We start from the raw sequence: 13,294 nt of genomic DNA, 5'->3' as shown, positions 1-13,294 counted from the left end.
ATTTCTCCTGATTTCGAGATTTTAGCACTTGTCATTTTTGGGGCACCAGAACTGATTTGTACGCCCGGGCGTACCGGAGTATGCCTTGGTACACCCCTCTGATCGTTTCAATTGAGGATCTAAGTCATTACTTAAATTACCTTAAATCTGTATAAAATGGCAACATATTGATTGTTTTTATTTCTCATCTTTGAGTGCATTTGCAATAGTGAATAAAGTTCAAATCACATGAATATTTAGCAACATAATTATATAAAAAATAAATAAATCCCCGGCTGTGCATCTCCTGCTAATTGCACTGGTGTCACAGTAGGGGCCAATTTCCTATGTATTCGTTTATTGCCTCAGATCCATTTAGGGTCCATTTTAATAATAAAACAACCCAAACTGCATAGCAGGATACTCAGATTGGAGATCTGATAAGACAATAAGGCAATAAGATTAAGATCCATTAACAGAGTACAAATACACGGGGTTTTTTTGGGGGTTTTTTTTGGGGGGGGGGGCACTTATAGAAGGCTTAAACTAGGCCTTTAAGATCGTTATTGAAGCCAGGAGAGAAGCTAGGTCAGGTAAGACTACAGATTCGCTCGGCTAAGGGCTACATAGCTTGTTCTTTATGAATGATTCAATCAATCAATTAATCAAATCTTTATTTCCTCCTATATAGAAGATATGTAAATATATTAACAGCTTATAAAGTGCTCTAACATTGAGCAGTATAGTACAAGTTAACAAAGTAAACATAGTAAACACATTTTACATACATATACGATATATATATATATATTTCTTCTGATTTCGATATTTGAGCATTTGTCATTTTTAGGGCATCAGAATTGATTTGTACGCCCGGGCGTACCCCTCTGATCGTTTCAATTCATGATTTTAGTCATTACGCGGTCAAAGTTTGACCCCACTACCTCCCCCCCCCCCCCCCCCCCCCCCCAAAGCAACCTCTAACACAATGTGTGTTTACCATGTGATAAATTGCGTCATAAATGCTACGTCGGAAGGCAATATTTTGCTGCGAATGAAGACTTTAAACAAAGATAACTTACCTATTTCTTAACCATTTTTAATGAAACAAAGTGCAGTCTACGCCGCTTACGGAGCTCCGCCTTCGGTCTTTACCAGAGTTTGATTGAGGGTTTAGTTTCTTAGAACACTTCGACAGACCTTTTCACAATACAGCCGTCTGACCGAGCACTGTCTAAACATTATTTTGGAAATAGGTTAGTCGAAGTGTTTGATGAAACTCATCAATATATCAAACTTCGGTAATAAAACGGAGGCGGGGCTTTTAAAGCGACATAGACTGCCATTTGTTTTCTTTAAAATGCTGTAGTAAAAGAAACGTTATCTTTATTTTAAGGCATCATTTTAAGCAAAATGTTGTCTTCGAAGTAGCATATATGACGTCATTTATTACGTGGTATACACACACTGTAACACTTTGCAATCGGGGCGGTAATTATTGCGATATGCTTTTTAAAATGATATAGGTTCCAATTTAACCCCACGTTACTGTTATATATACATCCTCTAGTTAATGTGTTACTTCAGGTAATCACGATACGCCGATCAGCATATTGCACTATAATACATACTTAGTAGATAGCAGGGGCGGATCAAGGCAAGGATAGGTCAGCTTGGATAATAACTTAGGGGCACACTTTTTGACAGAACAGAACAGAACAGAATGTTTATTTAACTTAAGCATATACAGCTCATCGTTATAAACACAAAAATAAATACACCTAATCAATTCAATATTCATAATCAAATCAATAAGCCCCTCCCTCAAACCTGTCTTCCACAAACCTCCGATAGTGACATAAAATGTAAACTTTCACGATTCTAAGGGGGGGGGGGGCTCCCTTTTGGATCCGCTAGTGATATCATTATATGTAAATATTATCAGTCGAGTAAATATGTAAATGATTTGTCAAACACAATGGTGAGACAGGCTTACTAGACAGTAGAGGATATACATTCCGGAGAAGAGCATCTTTGAAGGTAGCAATTGCATCAAAAAAATGAATATAGCAGCTTCAGTCTATTGAGAGCAATGAAATGTTCAGCACTGTCAACGACCCTATCACCGGCTTCAGTGATATTCTCTTTGAAAGACATATATATGGGCGGAACACGTTCAATTGTCATGGATTGAACTACATTCTAAAAAATGCATTTATTGAAAATATCAATTACTGATAACAAGATTGTGACCGTGTATACAATATCTGAAAACGCAAAAACATTTAAATGAGTGGTGAGTGTTAAAAGATTATCTGCGATCTACTGTAGTCTCATGAGGTTAAGAACCATTGTGTTCGATGTTATTTATCCTTTTTGTTATATCAATCAAATTGAAATAATTGTGGTAAATCTTATTTGGGGAGTAAGAGTGTCTAATCATTTAAAGACAGCCATCTGCGGTAGCTCGCCTTAGTAAGGTCAGTATTGTCTTCTAACGAAAGTATCATTATACATGCCAGGAGGAATACACATTATAACAAAATAATGCAATAATAAATGTGTTGTCGAATATCCTTCGAACTAAAAAAAACGAAATCAATTGAAAACAGACGCCAAGTTAACATCATTTCAATTTACATTTTACTGACCGTTCCAAAGCGGTACCTAGCAATCCTTGATAAACGCCACTGGTGTTTTATATATTATATTTGTAGTGTATAGCTTGTGTATCTTTGTTCTGTTGTTCCATGTTTCTGGTATGTGATGGTTTGTTTTTGTGTTCTATGTCTTTGGCGTTGACCCTGTGTCATTAAACGGAGTTTAGGTTTAAACTTTCGACTACTGCACTTGTTTCTATAGCTTTTTATATAAATATTCAATCAAATCTGAAGATATTTTATGGTCAGTATCAATTAGATTGGAATGCGCGCTATGAGTAATTAGTTGGTTCCTAATTCATTTTCGAAAAAATAATGAATTGGCTTCATGTTCCTTCGTGAACCAAAATATATCAGTTAAATGAATTGCAATCTATTTAACTCATGTCTACTAGAATGTATTTAATCCCTCACTGAAGGATGCTTTTATACACAAACAGCAACATCAAGCTAGTTCCTGGGTGGATGTGTAAGCTTATTTATACTCGCACTCGGGCCTTGCCCATTCGGCGAGTGCTCCGTTAAGATTGTTAGTCATTTTAGTTTTTTGGAACATAGTGCGCAGTCAAAATGTAACCCTGGTTAGAGCTACCCTGGTTCTTTAACGTGCACCAGTGTATACCACTGTCACACGGGACCCCCATTTAACGTCCCTCGCGGAAGACGATTAGTATTTTACTGGTGCGACGGGGAATCGAACTTGCGCCCCCTGGATTGAAAGTCAAGTGTGTTACCACTAGATCACGGATCCGCTGGTTCCTCATTCCTTGTTCCTTATTTAAAAGGCCTGATGCTGGGGTTTGTTGTTCACTATTTCTTTGAATTTATATTGAATATAATAATTAAACATCTGATCGGTCTTTTCATTGTTGAACATTTTTTTTTGTATTTAAAGTCTGTGAAGGCTCTAAATTGCCTTGCTTACAGTGGTCGAATTATGCACAGCGTTAGCCGAAACTTTTCTGCAAACAGCATTCATATTATATTTTAAATAACTAAATTGACAAATATCACTCATCTTCTGGTCAAGTAATGTGTGTGATAAATATGCTATTATATTTCTGACTTGAACTTCTTAAAAATAACTACCCTTGTATATTGTATACCACGTGATATGCATACGAATCCCGCCAAAGACATTAGTCACAAAATTGCATACCTCTTAGTGCACAAGATAATGACGTACGTGATCTACCGTTTTGATGACGTAGGCATCTTTATTGTCACATTATACACAATACGTCTGGTGCCTTTATCAGTTATTTTACATTTTATAAGCACTGAAACACATTTATGGTATTATTTTATTCATTGATTGTAATTCATAAAAAAGCAACATGCATGTAACATAACAAAAATATGATTATAGTAATTAATCATAAAGACATTTTTGTAATAAAAACATATACATATTGTAAGAAGTCATTTCTGTAAAAAAATACAAACACAATTTCAACAAATCTGATAAATATTCCTTCGTTACATTTGTTAAAAAAATCCTTATTACACGGAAACTTGTTGCTAAGGATGTATATATACTCTTGAAAAATAGTTTGCATTAAAATAGAATGTCATAAAAGTCAAATTTAGAAACATTTTAATATATGGCTTTATCCACCAACTTTGGAATTGTTTAAAGCACACAATAGGATACAATACCAAATGTAGTTTTATGCTTTAAGAAAAGACATATGACTTAGAAATCGCAAATAAAAACTTCACCCCAAATCGTCTAGCTTAAAAAAATATCTTTATTTTTCAGAATAAATTAACAGGATACAAAAAAGAGAAAATGCCTATTTCTCTAAATATTACTGTACGAACTCATAAGAAAAACAACAATCAAAAACATTTCATCAAGTTATTATTTCAAAAGATTTCATAGAGAAGCAATTGCGGAAACCGATACACATAAACAACATAAAATTGAAACATAATCGAGTAATGTCCAAGAAACAACATGTTTGACAAAAACAAAATGAGCATACAGACGTGGTCGACTGGCCGAGGAAAAACTGAGATAAAACCCTTTTTTTGGGGAAAACTCAGAAACCTCTGCCCGTTTGTCATCCAGAATTACAGGATTTGTCTCGTACCACTAGATGTCGGGCCTCATCACCCGTATGCTCCTTAACAATGATGTCTAGAAAACAGATACAATGCAAATATTCGTGTATGCGTCCATATTACTTGGGAAAGGTTTTATTTCACAATGTATCAAATAAACATCTGTCCTACGACACGTAAGAACTTCACATCAGCATGAATCTAAGAACGTTACATCATCTTAATCATAAGAAAGCCACATCAACATTAACTTAAGAACGTCACATGATCTTAAGCATAAGAAAGTCACATCAACATAAACATAAAAACGTTAGTTGAAGAATGTTACATCAATTTTAAATAAGAACGCCACATCAGACCCCAATTTCTCGAAACTTTTTAAGTCTCTTATAACAGGATTAAGCTAAGCTCACTTTTTTGTTTTTCTATAATATGCGTTATATTTACTTCTTTATGAATTTTTAGACGTTTTGTAGTAAATATCTTTATAATAATCACAAACCATTTTTCATTTATCAATATCGATTTTAAGTATATATTTTGGTTAATTGAAATAAGCTACTAAAGCCTGTTAAGCTTAAGAAGTTTCGAGAAATTGGGGTCAGCATAAACATAAAAACGTCAGTTGAAGAATGTCACATCAATTATATTAAAATGAGACACAAACCTAACATTACAACATCATAATCAGATTTATAGGCACAGATACGAATGTCACATCACAACAAGATTGTCCTAATTATCAACAAACATAAGCTGTTCTCTTGAAACGGCACGGATTGTCTTCCCTGAAAAAACAAAACATGTATTTTTTCATCATCATCATCATCATCATCATCATCATCATCATCATCATCATCATCATGTCCCTTAATACATCATATTTGTTAAAAAAAGTACCAAATGTAGAAATAAAATTTTGTCGGAGACCGGGTTCGAACGTGTCGGCAAAATTGCAGTTCAGTGTCGTATCCACTGAGCCACATCAATACCAAGTTTGTCAGTTTTAGACAATTTTCTTTTTTCTTTGCTATTTTATCATACGGAGTACAGCCCCTTTAATATACTGTAAGCGTTGCCTTCATTACTATTACACTTATAGATGTAGTTATCAATCATTTAAGAGTTTCGTACACAACACTCACCTAATTCTTCCGGTTGAGTCATCAAGCCATGGCGTCATCAGGCAAGTATCAATCGTTGCTTGGAAGTTGATATGTCTGTTTGGCGTTTTCTGTAAAAATGTTATACGGCTATCACTCATGCTATATATAACGTCCATGTTTACAATTGGATAACAAAAATACCACCATTCATATCCTTTAAACGAATACACACAGCATTGTCATCACCAACTAAAATCTTCTTTTAATCATCATCATAGTTTTAATCACGAACTTCAATTGTATCTATATTTTGAATTTACGTTGTGTCAATAATATTCAACTACAATACAGCTTTTTGTAAAATTCCCACCTTGGCCTCTCACTGTTTGAGCATCATACGAGTTTCATTGGCAGCATTTCCTGTTGCATGGATGTCTACTTCCGGTACCGTGGACGCTGAAAGATCAAACCGGTGAATTAACTTTTATTTCATAATAAAGTTTATATAGCATACTTAAAAACACAAAATTTACATAGTAAAACAGTAATACGCGAATATGATTCAAAACTAATTTAAAAAACACTAATTGAGCAGATATATTCATATTATTATTTCTTGTATTGATTTTCACTTCATATAAGCCTTTCAGGCTGTTTAGACGGTATTATCATTCACATACAAAAGAAAGCCTAAACTTGTATGTGCAACATAAAATATTGATATATACAAGAATGAATGTCGAGATGGTAAAAGCATCTAGGGAACGCTGCTGGCGCCATTTTCACGTTCACTTTATCTATTTTCTATACTTACAGAAAAAGGTTATTTGATTTTCGCGAATATCTTAAGTTTAGATTTATGATTATTATAATACACACTAAAAATATTTGATATTGTTCTTACAAAATATTAACTGTTGTTGTCAATAAGACGGGAGGAGGTTTCGTTGATGGAATGTCACTTCCGGCTGCGTCTAGGGACATATCCGGTACTGAGGACGCTGAAACTGTGGACTGATTTATGTAATTTTACCTATTAAACAAACAAATGGTTAACACAGTGATATCTACGATATTAAACCAAACTTAAATTGCTTACTTCATTGCATGCATTGCACTTTCATTTCACATTTCACTCCTACCTATAACATAAAAACGAAGCCACATACCATTATGTTTATTATATACACAAATATTAAATAAAGAGCTTTTGCTATCCGGGTCTACTCACCGGGTATTTCATTGATGAGTCCATGTGGAAGTTATGTCGAAGGAACATCACTTCAGGTGACACAGGGCATCACTTCCGGTTGCTAGAGGTGATTACTTCCGGTACAGTAGACGCTTCAACTTCGAACTGATTCAAGAAATAATATTTCAGTATATAATTAAAATGTTACAAATAGAACATTTCGGCAACTCAAATTGGTCCTATGAATAAATACGTATAAAGGTAAGAGTTACCGTGAGTGGCTCCAATAAACTTAATATTGGAAATACCAGTTAAATAATTGCATTGACACTCCGTAAGTTGCACTATACATAAATTTAAGTTAAGCCCCTTATTTTATAAATTTCCTTTTGTTAAGTCTTTTATTAACCCCATTGACGAAGCCTGCAGCATTGTTTTTAATGAATATATTAACATACACGGAAACGAAAAAAACACTTTCTGCTACCCGGGTTCGGTTAAAGAAATCTTCGGAAAGCTGCTGGCACCTTTAAGCATTTTCACTGTAAGATTTCTAAAACCAACAGAAAGTGCATTCTTGGTTTTTGTGTATTTCTAAGATTTTTTCTCACTCTTCTTGATAAAACAATTAATATAGAATAATTGCAATTAAAACAAAAATCTACCTGATTTCTGATATCGATTTTATAATAGTATACTTCAGCAATTTTAAGTGTGTGTTTTTCCCAATTATACTGTTATTTATAAACCGAAGTGAATGTCAAGCTCATGGAATACAGCATGATTTATCTAGTGCAAACTGTTAACTGTGTAACGTTCGCCATATCTTAAAATGCGAAATAAACCTTACAGGTTCAAACAATTTCTAAAACATAATGAAACATCAGCTCCTGTTCCTATTGCTATCAACGACAGCTGGCACGAAGAGAGTGGCGAATAGGCAACAAGAGCGTCAATGAGTCCGAGAGAAGGTTCTGTAGATGGAACACCACTTCAGGTAGCAAGCGGCAATACTTTCTGTTGCGCGGGTGGAAGCTTCCGATCGAATGGATACTGAACCATCAAACTATTTTATGAACTTAAATTTCAAACAGAGTTTTTAGCCCATATAGAAATCATTGTAAAACACATTCATAATTCAGGTAACAAACAAATATTATTCAAAACTAATTCAAAGTGTATTCATAACACAATATTTTCTAATATTTAAATATAATTTCTATTTGGTTTTTCAATGTATATTTCATGAGCATTTCCTTCGGATAAGACTTTAATTGACCCAATAAACAAAACCTTCCAATTTGTTCAATAAATACATTTATATACACGAAAACGCAATAAAGACTTTCTGCTACATGGATTCGGTTAAGGAAATCTTGGGAAACAAGCTGGCACCTTTTAGCTTTTTCACTGTAAGATTTCAAAAACCAACAGAAATGCCTTATTGGTTTTCGTGTATTTCTATGATTATTTTGCCCAATACTTCTTGCTTAAATTGCGAACAAAAAGTATTTGAAATTCAGAAATACACTATTTTATGAGATTAATGATAACAGAATTTCAATTAAAAACAGATAACTTACGCTAATTAAAGGGCAGGGGTCAATCATATTTTAATTCACAAACAAATATAAGTGTTATGCTCATGAAATATATATTAACACAATACATACAAAAGTAGTTATAAGCTAGACTTTTGTTGATTTACAGATGTTCCTCGTATTGCTAAACCGTGTACTGTTTAACCTTTCCAATATCATATAATGCGAACAGACTTTTGACCATCAAACACTTTCTAGAACAAATTAGTGAACACAATAAAACTTATCTTGGCTTCTGTTACTATCGACAACAGCTGACGCGAAGAGAGTGGGGGAGGGGTAGAATGCGTCAATTAGTCGGGAGGCTGTTTCGTTGATGGAACATAACATCAGGTGACTAGGGGCATCACTTCCGGTTCCATGTGGTGGTCACTTCCGTTACATTGGACTCTTAAACTTTGAACTGATTCATATATTTCTACTCCAGCAAACAGTTTATAAGCCATTATAACTTAACAAACAAAATATTTCGACACCACGGGATTGGTCCTGTGAATAAATACGTATTTAACACATGAGGGTGGCCCCTTAAATAGAGATAAGAGTAACCGTGAGTAGCTCAATAAACTAATATTGGAAATACCCGCTGGGTCCATCCTTAAGTTTCGGGGTCCTCATAATAAATATTTAGTATTTAATACCAGACACTAGCCAGTGCAATAAATACATAGCTACACGCTGAGATGCTCTATGCACGAAAGTAGGCAATAGACCTTAGGTACATCCATAATTAAATACGAAGATACTGCATCCGTTACTTAAACATTGAAACAATTTTGTTTGGCTTCCATTGATATCAATTAAATAAAAGTGAGAAAAATGAATCTTATCTTTAACATCTGTTGTCACCGCACTCAGCAGCCGCTAGTAGAGTGCGTCAACTATTTGGGAGGCTGTTTTGTTGATGGAACATCACTGCAGGTGGCTAGGGGCATCACCTCCGGTTCCATGCGGTTGTCACTTCCATTACATTGGACGCTAAAACTTTGAACTGATTCATATAAATCTACTTCAGTATAGAGTTTATGCATTATTTATAACGTAACAAAATATAGTATGACACCTCGGGATTGGTCCTGTGAATAAATACGTATTTAACACATGAAGGTGGCCCCTTAAATAGAGATAAGAGTAACCGTGAGTAGCTCAATAAACTAATATTGGAAATACCCGCTGGGTCCATCCTTAAGTTTCGGGGTCCTCATAATAAATATTTTGTATTTAATACCAGACACTGGCCAGTGAAATAAATACATAGCTACCCCCTGCGTTGCACTATGCATGAATGTAGGCATATCCCTTACGTACATCCTTAAGTAAACACAAAGATACTGCATCCGTTACTTAAACAATGAAACAATTTTGTTTGGCTTCCATTAATATCAGTTCATAAAAGTGAGAATAATGAATCTTATCTTTTACATATATTGCCACCGCATACGACAGGCGCTAGTAGACAGCGTCAACTAGTCGGGAGTCTGTATTGTTGATGGAACATAACATCAGGTGGCTAGGGGCATCACCTCCGGTTCCATGCGGTGGTCACTTCCGTTGCATTGAACTCTTAAACTTTTAACTGATTCATATAGTTCTACTCCAGCAAACAGTTTATAAGCCATTATAACTTAACAAACAAAATATTTCGACACCTCAGGATTCGTCCAGTGAATAAATACGTATTTAACACATGAGGGTGGCCTCTTAAATAGAGATAAGAGTAACCGTGAGTAGCTCAATAAACTAATATTGGAAATAACCGCTGGGTCCATCCTTAAGTTTCGGGGTCCTCATAATAAATATTTTGTATTTAATACCAGACACTAGCCAGTGCAATAAATACATAGCTACCCGCTGAGATGCTCTATGCATGAATGTAGGCAATAGACTTTAGGACATCCATAATTAAATACGAAGATACTGCATCCGTTACTTAAACATTGAAACAATTTTGTTTGGCTTCCATTTATATCAATTAAATAAAAGTGAGAAAAATGAATCTTATCTTTAACATCTGTTGTCACCGCACTCAGCAGCCGCTAGTAGAGTGCGTCAACTATTTGGGAGACTGTTTTGTTGATGGAACATCACTGCAGGTGGCTAGGGGCATCACCTCCGGTTCCATGCGGTTGTCACTTCCATTACATTGGACGCTAAAACTTTGAACTGATTCATATAAATCTACTTCAGTATAGAGTTTATGCATTATTTATAACGTAACAAAATATAGTATGACACCTCGGGATTGGTCCTGTGAATAAATACGTATTTAACACATGAAGGTGGCCCCTTAAATAGAGATAAGAGTAACCGTGAGTAGCTCAATAAACTAATATTGGAAATACCCGCTGGGTCCATCCTTAAGTTTCGGGGTCCTCATAATAAATATTTTGTATTTAATACCAGACACTGGCCAGTGAAATAAATACATAGCTACCCCCTGCGTTGCACTATGCATGAATGTAGGCATATCCCTTAGGTACATCCTTAAGTAAACACAAAGATACTGCATCCGTTACTTAAACAATGAAACAATTTTGTTTGGCTTCCATTAATATCAGTTCATAAAAGTGAGAATAATGAATCTTATCTTTTACATATATTGCCACCGCATACGACAGGCGCTAGTAGACAGCGTCAACTAGTCGGGAGTCTGTATTGTTGATGGAACATCACTGCAGTTGGCTATGGACATCACTTCCGGTTCCATGGGGTGGTCACTTCCGGTACAGTGTACGCTTAAACTTTGAACTGATTCATATAATTATTCTTCGGTATGTATTTTATGAATTATAATTATGTAACAAATGAAATATTTCGACACCTCGTGATTGGTCTTCAAACTAATTCAAAATGTATTCATAAATCAATATTCTCAAATTAATTAGGTGATTTCTTTTTTGGCAACCCTTACCCTAACCCTAACCCTTATAACTGTATATTGTATGAGCAACCCCTCGGATAAGTCTTTTTTAACCCAATTAACGAAACCTCCTGGCATGTGTTCAATAAATATACTAATATACACTAAAACGCAATAATGACTTTCTGCTACATGGATTCGGTTAAGGAAATCTTGGGAAACAAGGTGGCACCTTTTAGCTTTTTCACTGTAAGATTTCAAAAACCAACAGAAATGCCTTATTGGTTTTCGTGTATTTCTATGATTATTTTGCCCAATACCTCTTGCTTAAATTGCGAACAAAAAAATATTTGAAATTCAGAAATACACTATTTTATGAGATTAATGATAACAGAATTTCAATTAAATACAGATAACATACGCTAATTAAAGGGCAGGGGTCAATCATATTTTAATTCATAAACAAATGTAAGTGTTATGCTCATGAACTATATATTAACACAATACATACAAAAGTAGTTATAAGCTAGACTTTTGTTGATTTACAGATATTCCTCGTATTGCTAAACCGTGTACTGTTTAACCTTTCCAATATCATATAATGCGAACAGACTTTTGACCATCAAACACTTTTTAGAACAAATAAGTGAACACAATAAAACTTATCTTTGCTTCTGTTACTATCAACAACAGCTGACGCGAAGAGAGTGGGGGAGTAGAAATGCGTCAATTAGTCGGGAGGCTGTTTTGTTGATGGAACATAACATCAGGTGACTAGGGGCATCACTTCCGATTCCATGCGGTGGTCACTTCCGTTACATTGGACTATTAAACTTTGAACTGATTCATATACTTCTACTCCAGCAAACAGTTTATAAGCCATTATAACTTAACAAACAAAATATTTCGACACCTGAGGATTCGTCCAGTGAATCAATACGTATTTAACACATGAGGGTGGCCCCTTAAATAGAGACAAGATTAACCGTGAGTAGCTCAATAAACTAATATTGAAAATAACCCGCTGGGTCCATCCTTAAGTTTCGGGGTCCTCATAATAAATATTTTGTATTTAATACCAGACACTGGCCAGTGAAATAAATACATAGCTACCCCCTGTGTTGCACTATGCATGAATGTAGGCATATCCCTTAGGTACATCCTTAAGTAAACACAAAGATACTGCATCCGTTACTTAAACAATGAAACAATTTTGTTTGGCTTCCATTAATATCAGTTCATAAAAGTGAGAGAAATGAACCTTATCTTTTACATATGTTGTCATCGCATTCAGCAGGCGCTAATAGAGAACGTCAATAAATCGGGTGGCTGTTTTGTTGATGAAACATCACTTCCGGTTCCATGCGGTTGTCACTTCCGTTACATTGGACTCTTAAACTTTACAATGATTCATATATTTCTATTCCAGCAAACAGTTTATAAGCCATTATAACTTAACAAACAAAATATTTCGACACTTCAGGATTCGTCCTGTGAATAAAAACGTATTAAACACATGAGGGTGGCCCCTTAAATAGAGACAAGAGTAACCGTGAGTAGCTCAATAAACTAATATTGGAAATACCCGCTGGGTCCATCCTTTTGTTTCGGGGTCCTCATAATAAATATTTTGTATTTAATACAAGACACTGGCCAGTGAAATAAATACATAGCTACCCCCTACCTTGCACTATGCAATAATGTAGGCAATACCCCTTAGGTACATCCATAGTTAAATACGAAGAAACTGCATCCGTTACTTAAACATTGAAACAATTTTGTTTGGCTTCCAATGATATCAATTAAATAAAAGTGAGAAAAATGAATCT

This window comes from Mya arenaria, chromosome 16, assembly GCF_026914265.1.
Source record: "Mya arenaria isolate MELC-2E11 chromosome 16, ASM2691426v1".
NCBI lineage: Eukaryota > Metazoa > Mollusca > Bivalvia > Myida > Myidae > Mya > Mya arenaria.
This window is presented reverse-complemented; position numbering follows the sequence as displayed.